Source organism: Coenobita brevimanus, chromosome 81 (assembly GCF_032717465.1).
Source record: "Coenobita brevimanus isolate Jiangsu-jjx chromosome 81, ASM3271746v2, whole genome shotgun sequence".
NCBI classification, from domain to species: domain Eukaryota; kingdom Metazoa; phylum Arthropoda; class Malacostraca; order Decapoda; family Coenobitidae; genus Coenobita; species Coenobita brevimanus.
Genome location: NC_137034.1, coordinates 21,076,850 through 21,095,511, shown reverse-complemented (window position 1 = coordinate 21,095,511; position 18,662 = coordinate 21,076,850).

Here is an 18,662-nt window from a genome sequence, read left to right as displayed (position 1 = left end):
AAGGTGTGAATGCGATAGGACGCTGATACTCTGAAATAAATGCGACAAACAGACGCTCAGTGTAATTATAAGGCCCGTAGATCTGTAAATAGTAGTATGGAAGTGGAAACGGGTGTAATATAAGTGGAAAATTATTATGTAAGTGTATGAATATTATCTAAGTGGAAACATACCTTGCGAGGGTATTTTGATGCGATATTCAGACGCTCAGTGGAATAAATAAGGCCCATAAATATGTAAATAGGAGTCTACAAGTGAACACGGGTATGATATAAGTGGAATATTAGTATGTAAGTGTATGAGTATTATCTAAGTGGAAACATACCTTGCGAGGGTATTTTGATGCGATATTCAGACGCTCAGTGGAATAAATAAGGCCCGTAAATATGTAAATAGGAGTCTACAAGTGAACACGGGTGTAATATAAGTGGAATATTAGTATGTAAGTGTATGAGTATTATGTTGGTCGAAACATTCATTGCAAGGGTATTTTCATGCGATATTCTGACGCTAACTAGAATAAATAGTGCCAGTAAATATGTATAGTGCAGAATAGGGTGTAAATGGATGTAATGTAAGTGGTAAAGTATATTGGGATTGAAGAAATAAAGTAAAAGTGGAAACACGAGTGTTAGAGAGTGTGCTTGCTACAAGAATATGCGCTAGCATTTCGCTAAATGCCCTCGTAATGAATGTAAATAATTGAAAACGTTTACAGTGGTGGAGGAAAGGTTCAATGTAAAGAAAAAAATATTATGAAAGTGATAAAACAATGTTGTATGTTGAAATACGAGTTGTAGCGAGTGCGCTGAGTATGCATGTGTGCACTATTCTTATGCTACATGTCATCGTAATGAATGAAAACAGCTGAAAACATTTACATATATTACAAAATGGTAAAATGGCATTGAAACAGTAGTATACAAGTAGAAAAAATGATATGTTGACTGAAACAAGAAACTTAGCACATAGTGTTTTACCAATCGAACTAAACTCGCTATGCTCGCGCGAAGGTACAATGCTTATTTTTCATATATATGTCATTGAAATTCATTATATTGTTATTCTTATTGTTTATTAGTTGAAATTCAATAAATGTAGAGGTGTTGTTTGTTGTTTCTCCCAAAATTACCTACCATAGAAAACGTGAGCGCCTCACATGTCGATGATAAAATACGATACCTGGCGTGGGGGACCTCACCTGTTCTCACCAGTTGCGGACCACGGTAAGGACTTTCTTTGTGATTTTCCATTGTTTCTCAACAAAAGCGGAAGTTTTAGCCCAAAATTTTTTTTTCCAAAAGTGGTCGGGACTGGGAGGTGTCGGAGGTGCGAAAGTGGTTGGGATGTGACGGGTTAACCCATTCCGTCTGGGTGTCATGTATACAGTACATGTCCTCCCGGGGCCGTCTGGGTGACTTGTATACATGATCTAGTAATTTGCATCCTTGTCTGAATATTCAGCTGGTTATTTCCACCATACACAGCCACTGGCAACCTTTCGACACACATCCCAGTCACACTTCAGTAGCCTGCAATAATGTTTTCCTATGTCCTGACCCTCGGTTGAGTGCCCAAAGCCACTGCAACACCAATGAAGTCCAAAGGCCAGAAAAAAAAAAAAAAAGCCTTAATGACAGTGCAATAGGTAGAGAACTCGAGGTAACATTATCGCTACTTGTGTGTAGAGAAAGTGACTCTTCCTCTCAGGAAAGTGACTGCTATAATGAGTGTCAATATTTATGCACTGTTTGAGGAGGGTGGAGGATGTGACGCCTCCACTGTGTGCCCATCATTTTCCTCTGTACATTCATCTGTTATTTCCGATGAATGAAACGGTCCAGAGGGTAATGATGATCCTGGAGAGGGGGCTATTGGCACGGATGAGGAGATGGAAAAGGAGGTGGGGAGTGTACAAAGGGAGGAGGTGGAGGAGGGAGAGATGAAGAAAATTATTGCAGTGGAAAATAAAGTGGAGTGGAGAAAGGGAGGAGGAAGGAAGGAGGAAATGCGGTGCCTTGCACCACTTCTCTGTCTATTTACGTGAATAATGGTAGCAGAGTGTTTGTTTCATGATGAAATCAATGCCTTACTTTTATTGAAAATTTTCATATGTATATATTTATTATGATGAAAAAGTCCAAATCACATGAAAAATATCCTCTTCTTGTGAAAAATACAGTATTTTCGATTATGGACAGTATGTGCATAATTATTTTGTTTACAATTTTTTTCTTTTTTGGTTTTATGTAGTAGTAGAAGTAGTAGCTGTAGTAGTTGTAGGAGTAATGGTAGTATTTGAAGTAGTAGTGCTAGTAGTAGTATTAGTTAGTGTAGTGATAGTTGTAACAGCAGTAGTAGTCGTAGTAGTGGTGGTTGTAGTACTAGTGGTAGTAGTAGTAGTAGTAATAGTAGTTGGTGTAGTGACAGATGTAACAGTAGTAGTTGTAGTAGTGGTAGTTGTAGTAGTAGTGGTGCTGGTAGTAGTAGTAGTAGTAGTAGTAGTTGTAGTAGTGGTAGTTGCAGTAGTTGTAGCAATAATAGTAGTATTTGTAGTAGTTGTAATACCAAGACTTCTAGTGCACAGTGTTGCCAGAATCGAGCAACAATGCAAAACATAAATTTCCGTGTGTGTGTGTGTGTGTGTGTGTGTGTGTAAGGTGGTGCGGTGGTGAGGCGAGCAGGCACCCTGCTCCAAGGTCGTTGCTATGGTTACCGGCCTCCCAGCAGCAAGTATGCCCAATTATGGAAAATTTCTCATGAAAATAGTGTTTGTGGTGGATTGTGGTCTTCTGGAAGTATTATTGAAGTGTTATAATTGTGGAGGGCTAGTCTAAGCCTTTGTTGTGTCCCCAAACCTTTGCCACACATACAGACACCGACAAAAAACAACAACAAAAATTGCCTCTCGTCCCCACTCACTCACTCTCCCTTTACACACATCACGGACCATCTGATGCAATCAGCTTGAAGTCAAAGGATTGCTGAGTATTATGACACTTTGTTTTTATTTTTGGTTAAGAATTAACTGGGATATGATTAAGGTTTTAACATAGACGATTTTCATGATTTTCTCAGGAATACCAGGCTGTGGGAAGGGTTTGCGGGAAGATTTGCCAGATGGGATGGGTTAATTTACCAGACCATCACGTTTTCTGCAGTGAAAGGAAGAATAGACCAGAGGGCGATGTGTTGGTATACTGTAGATTAAATCAGGATTTCATCCAGTCATAAGTACCAAGCCATGTATTGAAAACATTGTCATTACTTATATTGAGCTTAGGAACGAGTTTTGTGATAAAGTCATACTTTGATTAATTTATTATCTGCCAAGTCAGCCACTCAACACTGACAATGAAATCTACAATCAAAATGTTGAAATCTCTTGTATGAAAAGCACTGTAATATTTGGTGATTTTAATTTACCAGTTCCGGAATGGGGAGAAGACCTATCCTTGCACACAGGGTTAGACCTTATTCAACCATGCGGAAATGTTCACTGTGTTAATTTGTAAAGTATCTGACTCGAGGAGCTAACATCCTAGATCTTGTCTTTAGTAAGTAACGTGATTGTAGGATAAGAATTTAGTACAAGTGATCATCGCATAGTTAGATTTAATTCAGTGAAGACAGTGTCAGGGCCAGTTGTGAGAAAGTGCCCGGCTTTAAGAGGGCAAATTTTGATAAAGGCAATTGTAGGTGCAGGTGACTGGCATTTCATTGTTGAAACATTAGACATCAATGATGCAGGGAAACTTTTAAAAGAAACTCTCAACAATACAGTCAGGTTATGTATCTGAATGTGCAACAGAAGGGCTGCCAAACATTCCAAACCCAAATGGTGGAACTTCGATATTAAATATTGTCTGGTAGCAAAAAATCTTGCATATAAAAAGTACAATACAACAAAGAGTCAATTTGATAAAAATAAATATGATGCCCTTAGATGGAGAGCCAAAAAATAAATTAATGCAATAAGAAAAACCATGGGGCACATATTAATCTTGCATATAAAAAGTACAATACAACAAAGAGTCAATTTGATAAAAATAAATATGATGCCCTTAGATGGAGAGCCAAAAAATAAATTAATGCAATAAGAAAAACCATGGGGCACATATTCCCAGTATCAGTGTATCAAATCCAAAAGAATATTTCAGTTACATAAGTAGCAAAAAGGTAATAACTCCTACAATCAGGCCTTTAATCACAGGTAATGGAGAGCACACTGATGATGAAACCAAGATGGTGAAAATTCTTAATACTTTTTTTGTGTCAGAATTTATATTAGAAAATATACATATGATTCCTGCAAATTCCCCAGTTCGTATTGAAGAGGGCGGTGGCTGAATCGGTAGAGAGACGGCCTGCAGTCCTAATGGACCCAGGATCGAATCCCGGCTGGGGCAGGGAACAGTTTAAGGATTTGAATTTCCTAAAAAGCAGACTTTCCTGATCTACCAGATGACCCGCCGACATGTCGTAAAAATACCCCCGCTAATATCAATACACCAGTACTGTATGAGGCAATCCTAGCATGTATTCAATATGGACGGTGGGTGTTAGCGCCGAAGTGGTGACATTAGGAGATGTAGGAGGACTACTGGGCCTTGGGATAGATCACTGCTCCCGAGATATAGGCTCTGAAGCCTTTGCCCAGAGTCGGATACGTAAAAAAAAAAAAAAAAAAAAAAAAACATAATCAGTGATATTGCAGTTAGAGATCATGTGTACTAATGTATTTGCAATCAGAAAATTAAAAGAGAATAAAAGACCAGGACCGGAGAAAGTATCTCCACATGTATTAAAGGAACTATGGAATGAGATATCAAAGTCTTTATCTGAACTTTCTAACTTATCACTAAAGAGTAGCAAGGTGCCAAATCAGTGGAAGTTTACAAATGTAACACCATTATTCAATAAGGGCAAAAGAGCACAACTAAAAAACTACAGCCCAATTATTATTATTTTTTTTTTTATGCAAGAAAGAAGAAACCAAAAGCTAAGAGCCCACAAACCATTCCTTCCAAGAAAAATGACAAAACAATAGAAAAGACAGCCAAATTCAAGATCCGTTCATTTCAAGATGCCTGGACACACTGCATTTGAAGGACTGAAGATCATAGGAAATAGAAAATACAGACAGAGACAGTTCCAAGTTGACCTGTCGCATAAATGAAAGACTGGGAGTAACTGTTAACTCTTGCATTAGAATTGGACAGACAAGGGATGAGAGTTTGTTGCTAGACAGATGCTACGTGCCCATCATAGAGGTGGAGGGATGCAAGCAGACAGTTCGGAGGAGCAGTGACTATTGAAGTAGAAATAGATAAGAGATAATGATGCAACAGTGCGACATCAGTGGTTTGCAAATTGCTTGAAACTAATATCAGAGACGTGTTTATGAAACAGAAAAAAGCTCATCAAAGATTCGCAACATGGTTTTCGAAATAATTGTTCTTGCCTCACGAATCTGTTGGACTTTTCCAATTATATATTGAGCATGTATGACGAGACTAAATCTGTTGATATCGTCTACCTCAATTTTCAAAAAGCTTTTGACAATGTTCCACACAAAGGACTCCTCCAGAAGCTAAAGGCACATGATCTCAGCAGCAGTGTGCTCAGGTGGGTGGAAGATTGGCTAACCAGACGAAAGCAAAGTTTTGTAATAAATGGAAAAGAGTCAGACTGGATAAACCTTACAAGTGGAGTGCCGCATGGTTCAATGTTATATCCTATTCTTTTTTTAATAGACATAAATGATATTAATGAAGGATTATTCTGATGATACAGTACTGTAGAGGCAGGCAATTCAGAGAGATCTTGATCAGCTGTTTAACTGGGCCCAAGCATGGCAAATGGATTTCAAAATTAATAGATGTAAAACACTAAACATTGACAGTAAAAATCTAAGAGCTAGTTATAACATGAATAATGTCCAGCTTGATATGATAAACCATGAGAAAGACTTAGGAGTCATAATAGCAAACGATTTGAAACCAAGCAAACAAAGTACAGAAGCTGTAAAAAAAAGATAATAAATTGAATGGATTCATAGGAAGAACATCTGAATATAAGTCTGATAATATAGTCCTCACTTTGTATAATTCCTTAGTACTCCCGCACTTGGAGGATTGTGTTCAATTTTCGGTCACCGTATTATAAAATGAATATGGAGCAACTTGAAAGAGTACAACGATGAGTGACAAAGACGATACTTAAATTTAGAAATAAACCATACGAGGAACGTTTAGAAGCCCTGAATCTTTTTACCCTGACTAAATGGATGTTACGAGGAGATTTAATTCAAACACAGAAAATATTCAAAAGACAAGATAACATGGACATGATAAAGATTTCACAGTTGATTGTTCAAACTATACTACAGGTAATGGACGTAAAATTTTTGGCAAACATTTACAATCACATGAAGCTAAGCATTTTTTCTTTAATAGAGTTGTAAGTATGTGGAACAAATTGCCCTCAAAAGTAGTAAACTGTGAAACAGTACTAATCTTTCAAAATCACTTGGATAAGTATCTGTCATCTGATCCCCAGCTATGTATATTCACTCCTGAATAACACATTTCTCTGGGCATGTTATTATTATTATTATTTTTTTTTTCGTTTTCAGAGACTTGACGATAGGACTGCTGAACAACATTGATAAACATTGCTAAATTAATGTTACTCTCTCTTTCAGGTAGAGAGAGTAAAATAAAATTTCCTTTCCCTATTTCCGATGAAAATTTCCTGACGGTCATTCTATGCTGCATTGTGGCCCTTCTCACTATTTCCTGCCGGCTACGGCTGGTGGGTTTCGTGGGTGGGGTGGAGTCTTCCTGCTTTCCTATCCATGTCTTTAGCTGACAGATTAGTTTTGTTAGTTATAATCTTCCCTAAACCATCCAGCCAAGAAAGGACCAGCAGATTTGTTGTTGTTTTCTTTCTTTTGTACTCGTTTGTACTCTCCCTTATCCTCTCTCCTCTACCAGTCTTACTCCCCCCCATCCTGTCCCCTATACCCCTCCTCCTCCTCCTCCTCCTCCTCCTCCTCCTCCTCCTCCCCTTCCATGTTCTCTACCCTCTTTCCCTCCCTCTCCCCCTCCCCACCACCGCTTGTGCAGTTGTCCATCTTGTTAACACACGTCCTGGCCAATGTGTGGATGGATTAATGCATGCGTGGATGAATGGTTAAATGGATGCTGAGTGTGGCAGGAACGATGGATAAGTGTACGTAAAGGTAGACAGATAGATAGATATAGATGGATAGACAGATAGATGATACAGATAGAGAGAAAGAGGGTTGGATGGAAAAATAAAAGGCTTGTTGGATGAATAGTTGGCTCATTGGATAGATGGATGGGTGGTTGGATGGCTGAATGGATGGATGGATTGTTGCTTTGTGTGGTGAGTATCCCCCCCCCTCTCTCTCTCTCCCTCTCTCTCTCTCTCTCTCTCTCTCTCTCTCTCTCTCTCTCTCTCTCTCTCTCTCTCTCTTTCTCTCATTGTTTTCCTCCACTCTCCCTCATTTTCCTCTGTCGCAAATTTTACTTGATCACGTCAAACTTCTAAGGCGATATATTTGCAAGTGCCTCCTAACGAAATAGAAGAAGAAGAAGAAGAAGAAGAAGAGGGAGAGAGAGAGAGAGAGACAGACAGACAGACAGACAGACAGACAGACAGACAGACAGACCAGACAGACAGACAGACAGAGACAGAGAGAAAGGAAAGAGAGAAGGAGGTAGAGGGAAGGAAAGCCCGCTAGACTATCAGATGTCTGGCTAAAGATATACTGATTAGGAGAAAGACAGCCAAACAAGAGACTTCAGAGAGGGCTTACAACCTTGGCAAAATCATCTTCCTTTATGGCCTTTACCTTTGATCTTACAGCCCCAGATCTAATCACTTGTTCTTCTAATGGACGTTATTTTTTGTGACTGTGTGCGTAGTTACATCCAATAATTTTCCATAATGATCATAACAGAGGTGCAAACAATGAGACAAAACCACCATCATCATTATCATCATCTTCATCGCCATCGTCATCATCATCAGTATCATCGTCGTCATCAGTATTTACATATATATCATCGTTCTTTTCATTTTTCATCGCCATTTTCACGCCCCATGTGACCTTGACCCTATACACATTCTCTCCTCCCCCCCCTCTTTCTCTCTCTCTCTCTCTCTCATACACACACACACACACACACACACACACACACACACACACACACACACACACACACACACACACACACACACACACACACACCGCCACAAACTTCCTGTCAATTTCCTCGCGACGTTGCCGAGAGTTGTTAAAAGTTAGTCTCGCCTTTATCTGGTCTTATCAGGAGAGAGAGAGAGAGAGAGAGAGAGAGAAACCGTGTATTATCTTGCTATTTGTGTGTGTGTGAGTGTGTGTGTGTGTGTGTGTGTGTGTGTGTGTGTTTGTCCGACTCTGGCAAAGGCTTCAGGACCTATTTCTTGGGGGCAATGGCCTATCCCAAGGCCCAGTATTGCTCCTACACCTCCACATGTCACCACTTCGGCACTAACACCCATCGTCCATACTGAATAAATGCCATAGCAGTCTCATACAGGACTGTTGTACTGGATTAGCGGGGGTACTTTTACGACATGTCGGCGGGTCTTCTGGTAGATTGGGAAAGTCTGCTTTTATGAATTTCAAATCCTTAAATTGTTCCCTGCCCCAGCCTAGATTCGAACCTGGGTCCATTAGGACTGCAGGCCGCCTCTCTACCGATTCAGCCACCGCCTTCCCTAAATACCGTTACTACAGGGCTACGGCTCTATGCCCTTTCCACAACACTTCTTCGTAAATGGTATCATGTTTTAGTGTTAATATAACATGTAATAGGCGTCCATACTGAAAAGTATGGAACGTGCTAGAGCGAGCGAGGGAGCGAGCAAGTCAGGCAGTGCTGATCATCATCTTCCTCTGATTTCCTGACCTAAAAATACTGGAAAGAACTTATTCGATTACACCAAAAATATTCCCTCACACTTTCCAAAACCAATACTCCTCTTGTATTAATTTTAGGTCTAGGGCATGGGACCTGGCACGTTAATAATGACTTTGTTTTTTGTTCACTCATAAAAATTACTTTCACCAAATCTCTCGGTGCGCTCCGATTCGAATCATAAGTAAAAAAAAATCAGAGATTCTTTTGTCAATCAGGGTATTGTATTAGTTTGACTCAGGTTCAGCCAAAAAATCCCCGCCCCTAAAAAAAAAAAAAAAAAAAAAAAAAAAAAAGCCAAACAGAAGGTATTATTTGTTTCGAAAAGACAAAACCTGGTTGCTCCCAGCGATCGTCTGAAAATACTGCTGCTCTACTCACGCAGTTCTCTTCACACATAAAAGTAATATCAGGGCAAATAAACTTTGGCTGAATGGAGGAATTAATAACAATATTCACAGAATGTGGCTCCGTAAGTAGATAGGTAGAAGTATGTGAGGGGAAAATGAGGTGGGGAACATAGGATATCGTACATTTGCACATGGAGTCAGTGTTACCAGATAAAATCTGCGAGAGGCTAATCTGAGGTGTGTAAGAATACTTGTGACCAATAGTAGTTGTGTGTACAGTATGTGCGTGCTGAGATAGCATGACATTACTAAACCATTTATATTCTCAGGCAGTGTAGAATGAGCTGAAGGTAGTGTAGAATGAGCTGAAGGTAGTACTACATAAAGCGAGAGGATGGTGAGCGTGCAGCCAAACAGGCCTTGCACAACACTCTCAGACGGGGAACTCAACTATATTTAGACAATGGCCGGGCTAAGACTACTACACACATGTATCCCTTCTACGCCAATATAATCTATTTAGGAAGGCTGATTTGTTAGCCTCGGATAGCAGTTGTATGAGGTGCTTGGTCAGTGACAGTAACTTCTTGACTACCATGTATTCTCTCTCTCTCTCTCTCTCTCTCTCTCTCTCTCTCATATGCTACAAGTACACACACCATCTATCTACTTTATCTGTCTATCTATATTTCCCACTGAATACGGTGATGACGTTTGTACTTCACGCCAGGAACGAACACGCGACTTTAATCGTGTCGAAGTATTTTGTTTCTGTCTATAACGATATATATATATATATATATATATATATATATATATATATATATATATATATATATATATATATATATGTGTGTGTGTGTGTGTGTGTGTGTGTGTGTGTGTGTTTCAGACAGACAGACAGACAGACAGACGGATAAAGACTGACAGAGACATAAGGATGGATGGCAAGATAGATACATAGACATACAGTTAGAAAGACGGATAGATAGATTGATATGGGTGTGGGTAGATAGATTTTTTTTTTTTACGTATCCGACTCTGGGCATAGGATAAACAACCCGTTCCCTGTGGATCGGAAATCCTCCCGAGTGTTACAACGCTGCACGTCACCACTTGAGTACTAACACCCGTAGTGAACACAAACTAAGGCTGTCTCATGCAGGACTGGTGTATTGGCATTAGGGGGGTATATTTACAAGTCGGCGGGTCTTCTGGTAGATTTGTATCTATCTATCTTTATATATAATCTCTCATCTATCTGTCTGTCTATCTCCCTATCTGTCTGTCTGTCTATCTCAGTGTCTTCATCAGATCGTCTGTTTATGAATCTGCCTTCATATTTTGGAGGGATGTGGTGGCCGAGAGGTCAGAGTGGTCGTCTGATGTTTGAAGTGACGCGAGTTCAAACCCAGTCTGGGGCAGGGAACACTGTAACGAATTGAATTTCCTTAAAGCAGACTATACTAATCTTCCACACCACCCACCAACGCCAGAAAAACACCACTACTATTACCAGTACACCAGTCCTGCATGAGAGAGCCCTAGCATGTATTTAATATGGACGGTGGGTGTTAGCGCCGAAGTGGTGACATGTAGAGGTGTATGGTATGTAGGAGGACTACTGGGCCGTGGGAGGAGGCTGTGAAGCCTATGCCGAGAGTCGGACACATAATATATATATATATATATATACATATATATATATATATATATATATATATATATATATATACTGTAGGTAGACAGGCAGATAGATAGTCAGATCGATATAAAGATAGATACATATGGCATGCTAGATAGATGGATTGATAGATATATACTGATAAAGACAAACATAGACAGACAGATGGATAGGTAGATATAGATAAACAAATAAACTGCAGTAGACAGACCCAAAGATAGACAGATAGACAGGTAGATAACGAGAGGAAAAGCTGGAAACAATAAAACTGGCAAGAGCAGGACAATATAAATAAGTGGACAAAGAAACATGTCATCAAGTAAAAGCATTAACAAAAAAAAGTAAAATCGAAACAACAGGTCAGTTAGTGAAGGACAGTTGTTTCGTGTGTGTGGAATACCTTAGGATGCTTTAAACCTCTTTGTACTAGTGGAAGGACCACGGTGGAGAGAGAGAGAGAGAGAGAGAAATTAATGACAGTGTGGCAGGTGTTTTTAGTTTGCATTTCCTCTCATTCTGTAATCTATCCACCTGCCTATCTATCTCTGTAAGTAAATACATAGTACATATAAGAAATAGTCAGTCAAATAGTCTATCAAGCCATCTCATTTTCTATCTGCCATTTTCCTTTAATTTATTCTCTCTTTTTTCTTTCTAATTTTCCTACTATCTTCCCTGTTTCATTATCTCTTCCTTGTTTCTTCACAGTTTTCTCATTCTTAATTCTCCCTCTCCCTTCCTTCTATCATCTCTTTTTTCCTTCTTGTCTCGCCTTATTCAACTTTCGTCTGACCTCTGTCCTTTCCTCTGTTCACATCTTCTTTCTTGTTCCCCCCCCCCATCTCTCTCTCTCTCATTAATGAACCAAGACAAAAAATCTCCTTGGGAATAATGGAGTACTATAGTTAATGTTCCTTTGAGAGAGAGAGAGAGAGAGAGAGAGAGAGAGAGAGAAATAGACAGACAGACAGACAGAGCGTGGAGGGGGAGTAAGGAGGAGGGAGAATGGAGTACGAAAGAAGAAGGAGGGAAGAATGAGAGGGAGGAAGATGAGACGACGGGAAAGGAAGAAGAGGGGAGGGAATGGACGAAGAAAAGGAAAAGGGGGAGAAGGGAAAGGACGGGAAGGAGAAGAAAAGGAAAGGGAGAGAAGGGAAGGGAAGAGAAGGGATGGACGTGAAGGGATGGAAAAGGAAGAGAAGGGAAGGGAAGGGGATGAGAAGGGAAGAAATGGATGGGATGGAAAGGGAAGGAAGGGAAGGGAAGGACGGAAGGAAAGGAACCAGAAGGGAAGGGAAGGGAAGGACGGAAGGGAAGGGAAGGACGGAAGGAAAGGGAAGGAAAGGAAGGGAGAGAAGACGATGGGAAGGGAAAGAAGGGGAAGAGAAACAGAAGGAAAAGGAAGGGATGGGAAAGGGAAGGGAACGGAAATAAAGAGAAGGGAAGAAATGGAACGGAGGGGAAGGAATGAGAGGGAATGGACTGGAACGGAATGAAAATGAAACAAAGGAAATTAATGGAAAGAGAAGGGAAGGCAATGGAAGGGATGGAAAAAGGAAAAGGGAAGGGAACTGAATGAAATGGAAGTGAGGAGAAAGGATGGGAATGGAAAGGAGAGGAAAGTAGAGGAAAGGAAAGAAAAGGAAAAGGAAGGGAAATTAAAGAACGGAAAGGAAAGGGAAGGGAAGACGAGGGAATAGAAGGGAAGTCAATGGGAGGGAAGGTAATTGAATGGAATGGAACTGAAGGGAAGGGATGGGAAAAGAAAAGAAAGGAAAGGAAAGGAAAAGGAAAGGAGAAGAAGGAAAGAGAAGGGAAGGGAAGGAAAGGAAAGGGAATTCAATTAAATGGAAGAGAAAGGAAAGGAAAGAAGGGGAACTGCAGTGAAGGAATGAGAAGGGAAGGGAAGGAAAGAAGAAGGAGGAGAAGGGAAAGGAAGGGAAAGGAAGAAGAAAAGAAGAGGAAGAGAAGGGAAGGGAAGGGAGAGGAAGGGAAAGGAAGAGGAAGGAAAGGGAAGAGAAGGGAAAGGAAATGAAGGAAAGGGAAGGAAAGGGAAGGGAAATGAAGGAAAGGGAATGGATGGGAAGGGAGGGAATGGAATGGAATGGAAAGGGAATGCAAGGGAAAGGAATGAAAAGCAAGGTAAAAGATGAAAATGGAAGGGAAGGGAAGGGAAACCAAGGGAAAGGATGAGAAGAAAAGGGAAGGAAAAGAAAGGGAAGGGAAGGGAAAGGAAAGCAAAGGATAAAAGAAATGGAAAGGAAATAAAAGGAAAGGAATGGAATGGAATGGAAGGGAAGGGAAGGAAAGAGAAGAAAAAGGGAAGCAAAGGAAAGGAAGAAAAGGAATGGAAGGGAAGGGAGATAAAGGCAAGGAATGTGAATGAAAGGGAATGAAATTTAATGGAAGGGAAGGGAAGGGAAAGGAGAGGAGAGGAAAGGAGGAAAGGAAAGGAGAGGGAAGAGAAGGGAAAGGAAAAGAAAGGGAAGGGAAGGAAAGGAAAGGAAAGGAAAGGGAAGGGAGGGAAATGAAGGGAAGAAAAGGGAAAGGAAAGGAAGGGAGGGCAAAGGAAGGAAAGGGAATTGAACTGAATGGAAAAGAAGGGAAAATAAGGAAAAGGAACTGAACTGAAAGGAAAGGAAGAGAAGGGAAGGGAAGAAAAGGGATGGGAAGAGAAGGGAGAGACAGAAAAAGGAAGGTAAGGGAAGGGAAGGGAGGCAGGAGATGAGTTGGACAGATGGCAGGCAGGTGACACATTTAATCAAGTCCAAGAGCATCTCTAAGGCTGTGCTTGAGCGAGGGGAAGAGGAAGTGGAAGAGGAGGGGGAGGATGGGAGAGGAGGAGGAGGGTGGGTGAAGAGGGGGGTGGGAGAGGAGGAGGGTGGCAGGGGAGGAGGGTGGGAGAGGAGGAGGGTGGGTGAGGAGGAAAAAGAAAAAAAAGGATGATGAAGAGAGAAAGAAAAATAGGTTTAGTATAAAGAGATGGTGAAAGAAAATAACACTAAAGAAAAAAAAGGTTGAGAAGGAAATGAAAAAGTTAAGTGGGAACAGAAATGGGTAAAGAGAAGAAGGAGCTGGGAAAGGAGGAAAAGGTGGTGGAAAAGGGAGCGTACAAAGGAGTACAAAAGAAGGCAAACAGCAAAAGTCCTTATGGTCCTTTCGAGGCTGTTTGTTACAGAGTAGACTATGACTACGAGATCTAATTCTACATGCTGAGGGATAAGGATACTACAGCAAGAAGGCTCCCCCCATCTCCAAACCCTCCAGTTAAAACTGGTAGAAGAAAGTGAGAAAAACCACCATGTAGCATGGAAAAACTGACATGGAAATTTCACAGGTATGGCTGAAAAGGGAAAGTGGCATTCTATAATACTTTATCTATAAGCTACCAGTTTCACAAACCTGAAAGACAAAGTAGTAAAGGAAAATGAATAATAAAATAGATAAATAATTAACAAATGACATTATGTAAGGGTAAACCGAGTTAACAGGGCTTCTGTAGACACAGCGTGGAAATTGCAAAGTGCACAGTGTGGATGTTCAGGGGTGGTGTGGCAGCCTTGCATGGCGCTTTGATGGTAGGCAGCAGTTAATCAGACCCCAGCTCTGTTCGTTGCACTGAGACAAGGAACTTTCCCATGTGGGACAAGCACACAAGTTACCTCCTGAAGCAGTGACCCCTGGTATGTTAAATAAAATTCCAATGGTGCTCACTTAGCTAGCAGGGACCCTCAGTGATCCACAGCCCATCACAGATCGAAAGTAAGAGTAGTGACCATTAACTCATGGCTATCTGTGCATATCCTAGCCTGTGCTTATACTATATTTGCATTTAATAAATTGATTCAGGGTCTGGGGAAAAAATTATATATATATATATATATATATATATATATATATATATATATATATATATATATATATATATATATATATATATATATATATATTTTTATATATATATATATATATATATATATATATATATATATATATATATATATATATATATATATATATATATATATATGGTTTATTGCTCCATCTTGGTATCACATTTGTCGTCGTTCGCTGTACTCCTTCAAGTTTCTCCATATCTATTTTATAATATGGTGACCAAAATTTAATGCAATATTCCAATATACTAAGGAATTATCCAAAATGAGGACGTTATTTTCGTTTTTATATTTAGTTGGTCTACTTCTGAATCCAATCCATTTATTGGATTCATTGGCTTTTTTCATAGCTTCTATACATTATTTGCTTGGTTTCAAATCGTTTGTTATTATAAATCCTAAGTCATTTTCATGGTTTACCTTATCAAGCTGGACATTATTCATGTTATAAATCTGTCTTACATTTTTACTGTCAGTGTTTAGCACTTTACATTTACTGATATCGAAATCCATTTGCCATGCTTGGGCCCTGTTAAATAGTTGATCAAGATCTCTCTGAACTGCCTGCATTCGCATTGCTGTATCTATTCTGTTACCTGTTTTAGTATCCTCAGCAAATTTTGAAATCTTACAGCATAATCCTTCATCAATATCATTTATAAGTATTTAAAAAAGAATAGGGCCTAACACTGAACCTGCTGCACTCTTCTTGTAGCATTTATCCGGTCTGACTCTTTTTCATTTATCACAACTCTGCTTTCGTCTAGTGAGCCAATCGTCTACCCATCCGAGAACACTGCCACTGAAACTATGTACCTTTAGGTTCTGAAGGAGTCTTTTGTGTGGAACTTTGTCGAAAGCCTTTTGAAAATCGAGGTAGACAACATCAACAAATTTACTCTATTCGTACATATTCAGTATATCAAAGAAAAAGTCCAACAGATTCTTGAGGCAAGATCGGTTATTTCGAAAACCATGTTCTGAATCTTTGATGAGCTTGTTTGTTTCTAAGTCTTTCATGAACTGGTATCTGATAATAGTTTCAAGCAATTTGCAAACCACTGATGTTAAAGAAATTGGGCGGTAGTTTTCCAGCTGTGCTCTGTTTTCCTTTTTGAATATAGAGGTTATGTTAGCAAGCCTCCATTCATGTGGCACCTTACTGCTCTTAAGTGCTATGTTATAAAAGTTCGGACTGATAAGTTAAAAAGTTTGTAGGAGGAGGACGACAACAAGGAATGGGAGGAGATAGTGGAGGAGGAGGAGGAAAAAGAAGAAAAGGTGAAAGAAGAAGAAGAACGAAAAGAGGTCGGAAGACAATGAAGAAAAACAAGCAGAGAGAGTGAAGGAGAGTTGAGTGAAGGAAAAAAAAAAGGGAATAGTTAGGGATAAAAAATATTAGTTACATGATACAGTTGCCTTCATCAAATTAAATAACGGAGAGCATGCAGGAGCAGCAGCCTCAGCATAAATACACATAAAGTCAGTTCATCAACTGTTTGGGACATAATTAGAGTCTGCTACGTTATTGTGCATAGTCTATGCAACAAATCTGAGGATTTAGAATCTCTCATTTACCTACAAAATTATGACATCGTTGGCATCACAGAGTTCTGAATTAACACATCTGACCGTGACTTTTTTTTGCCAAATACTCATTAACAGGGTTCAATATTTTCAGCTGTGAGCTACCACACCGAGCTGGTGGTGGTGTTTTACTATATGTGAAAACTAGTCTCCACCCCCTTGTGCTATACAAACCCAGTATTACCAATATAGATGCCAGTTTCTTTTAACTGAATATTAAATCAGGTAAAATAAATATGTCTCATTTATCGTCCACCGGCGCAGTGAACTGACACAGATGAAAAACTTTACCAACAATTTGCAGAATTTTGTTTTCAATAGGATAGCATAATTTTTGGCAATTTTAATATACCAGTAACAAAGTGGGGTGAACCTCTAACTGCACACTCAAGACAAGAGCTTTACATGCATCTTCAAGAAAGAGCCCTTTACCAACACGTAGAATACCCAACAAGAGGAAACAATATCCTAGATATCATCCTAACTACAAATAGTTAACAACATCGGAATCGGACCTGAGTTTAATTCCAGCGATCATCAAATTGTACAGTTCAATATTACTATTGAAAAAGTGAAAGAAACAGATAGCAAACAAAAAGTCCCAGACCATCGTAGAGTGGATTTCACGAGATTCGGAGAGCTACGTACAACTACAGATTGAAACAAATGATTGAAACTGATAACCTAAACCAAGCAGGGGAATTTTTCACCAAAGAAGTAAAGGAAGTGGTAAAGTCATGTGTACAACTATGTAACAGGCATCCAGCTGGTAATAGTAAACCAAAGTTGTGGTCCAGTAAAATGAAAAGTAGCTTCAGTCGAAAAGTATGCTTACCACATATATGATACTACATAAAATGATGATTATAAATTAGAATACAATAATCTACGCCTTTTACCAAAAAGACTTATCAAACGAAGCACGGGAGCACTGGAGACCCACACTGCTAAAACATGCTAATCAAATCATAAAAAATTTTACAGTTACATTAGAAAGGAAAAGGTTATGACTGCATCAATACACCCTCTAGACATGAACAATGGCAAACACACAGACAGTGAGATTCAAATGGCAGACATTCTTAATGATTACTTTGCATCTGTTTTTAGAGTGGAAAACACCACCAGTAGCCTACTGTCATCCATAAACCAAGCAAATAGCACCGTCCTCAGTAACTATACAATACACAATAACTATATCCTTTCAGCCATAAACAGTACATGCATAAACAAAACCCCAGGTGCTGATAAAGTTTCATCAGGAATTCTCAAAGAAGCAAAAAATTAGATATTGCTACCACTCTCTGTCTCATTCAATAAATTCTTAAATACTGGAAAAGTCCCATGTGAATGGAAACTAGGAAATGTAACCAATTTTCAAAAAAGGAAATAAGTTGCTCCCAGGAAATTACAGACCAATCAGTTTACCATCTGTAGTGTGCAGATTAATGGAAAGAATCATAACAATTAAAATAGTTCATTATCTAGAAGGAAATAAAGTAATCAAAGACTTGCAGCATGGACTCAGACATTGACATTTATCGTTAACGAACTTGTTGGACTTCTTCCATGATGTTTACAAATCATATGATTACTCAAGGGCAGTATATAATCTACATCGACTTTCAGAAAACGTTTGGCACTGTCCCTCACAAGCATCTTGTAAGCAAAAACAGAAGCCCATGGAATAAAAGGAAACATGAAGAAATGATTACAAGACTGGTTTTCAGACTGAAAACAACGAGTTGTGATAAACAGAAAGGAATCTATCTATCTATCTATCTATTGCCAGACGCCTCAATCCCGTTTGGGGTGACCACAAACAAATCGCCTCCAAGTCGCCCTGTCCCCCGCCATTTCACTGCCCTGCTCCCAACTCACCCCCCCCCCCTCTCTCATATACCTCTTCACCCCATCCCTCCATCTCATCCTCGGCCTCCCCCTCCCTCTTCCCCCCTCCATCTCACTCACATACACTCTCTTCGTCAGTCTTTCACCCTCCATCCTCTCCACATGGCCAAACCACCTCAGTGTGTTCCTCATAACGCTTCCTATCACATCCACATCCACACCACAACGCTTCTTTATATCCTCATTCGTCAGCCTGTCTGTCCATGTGACTCCACAGGCTCCTCTTAAATAACTCATTTCC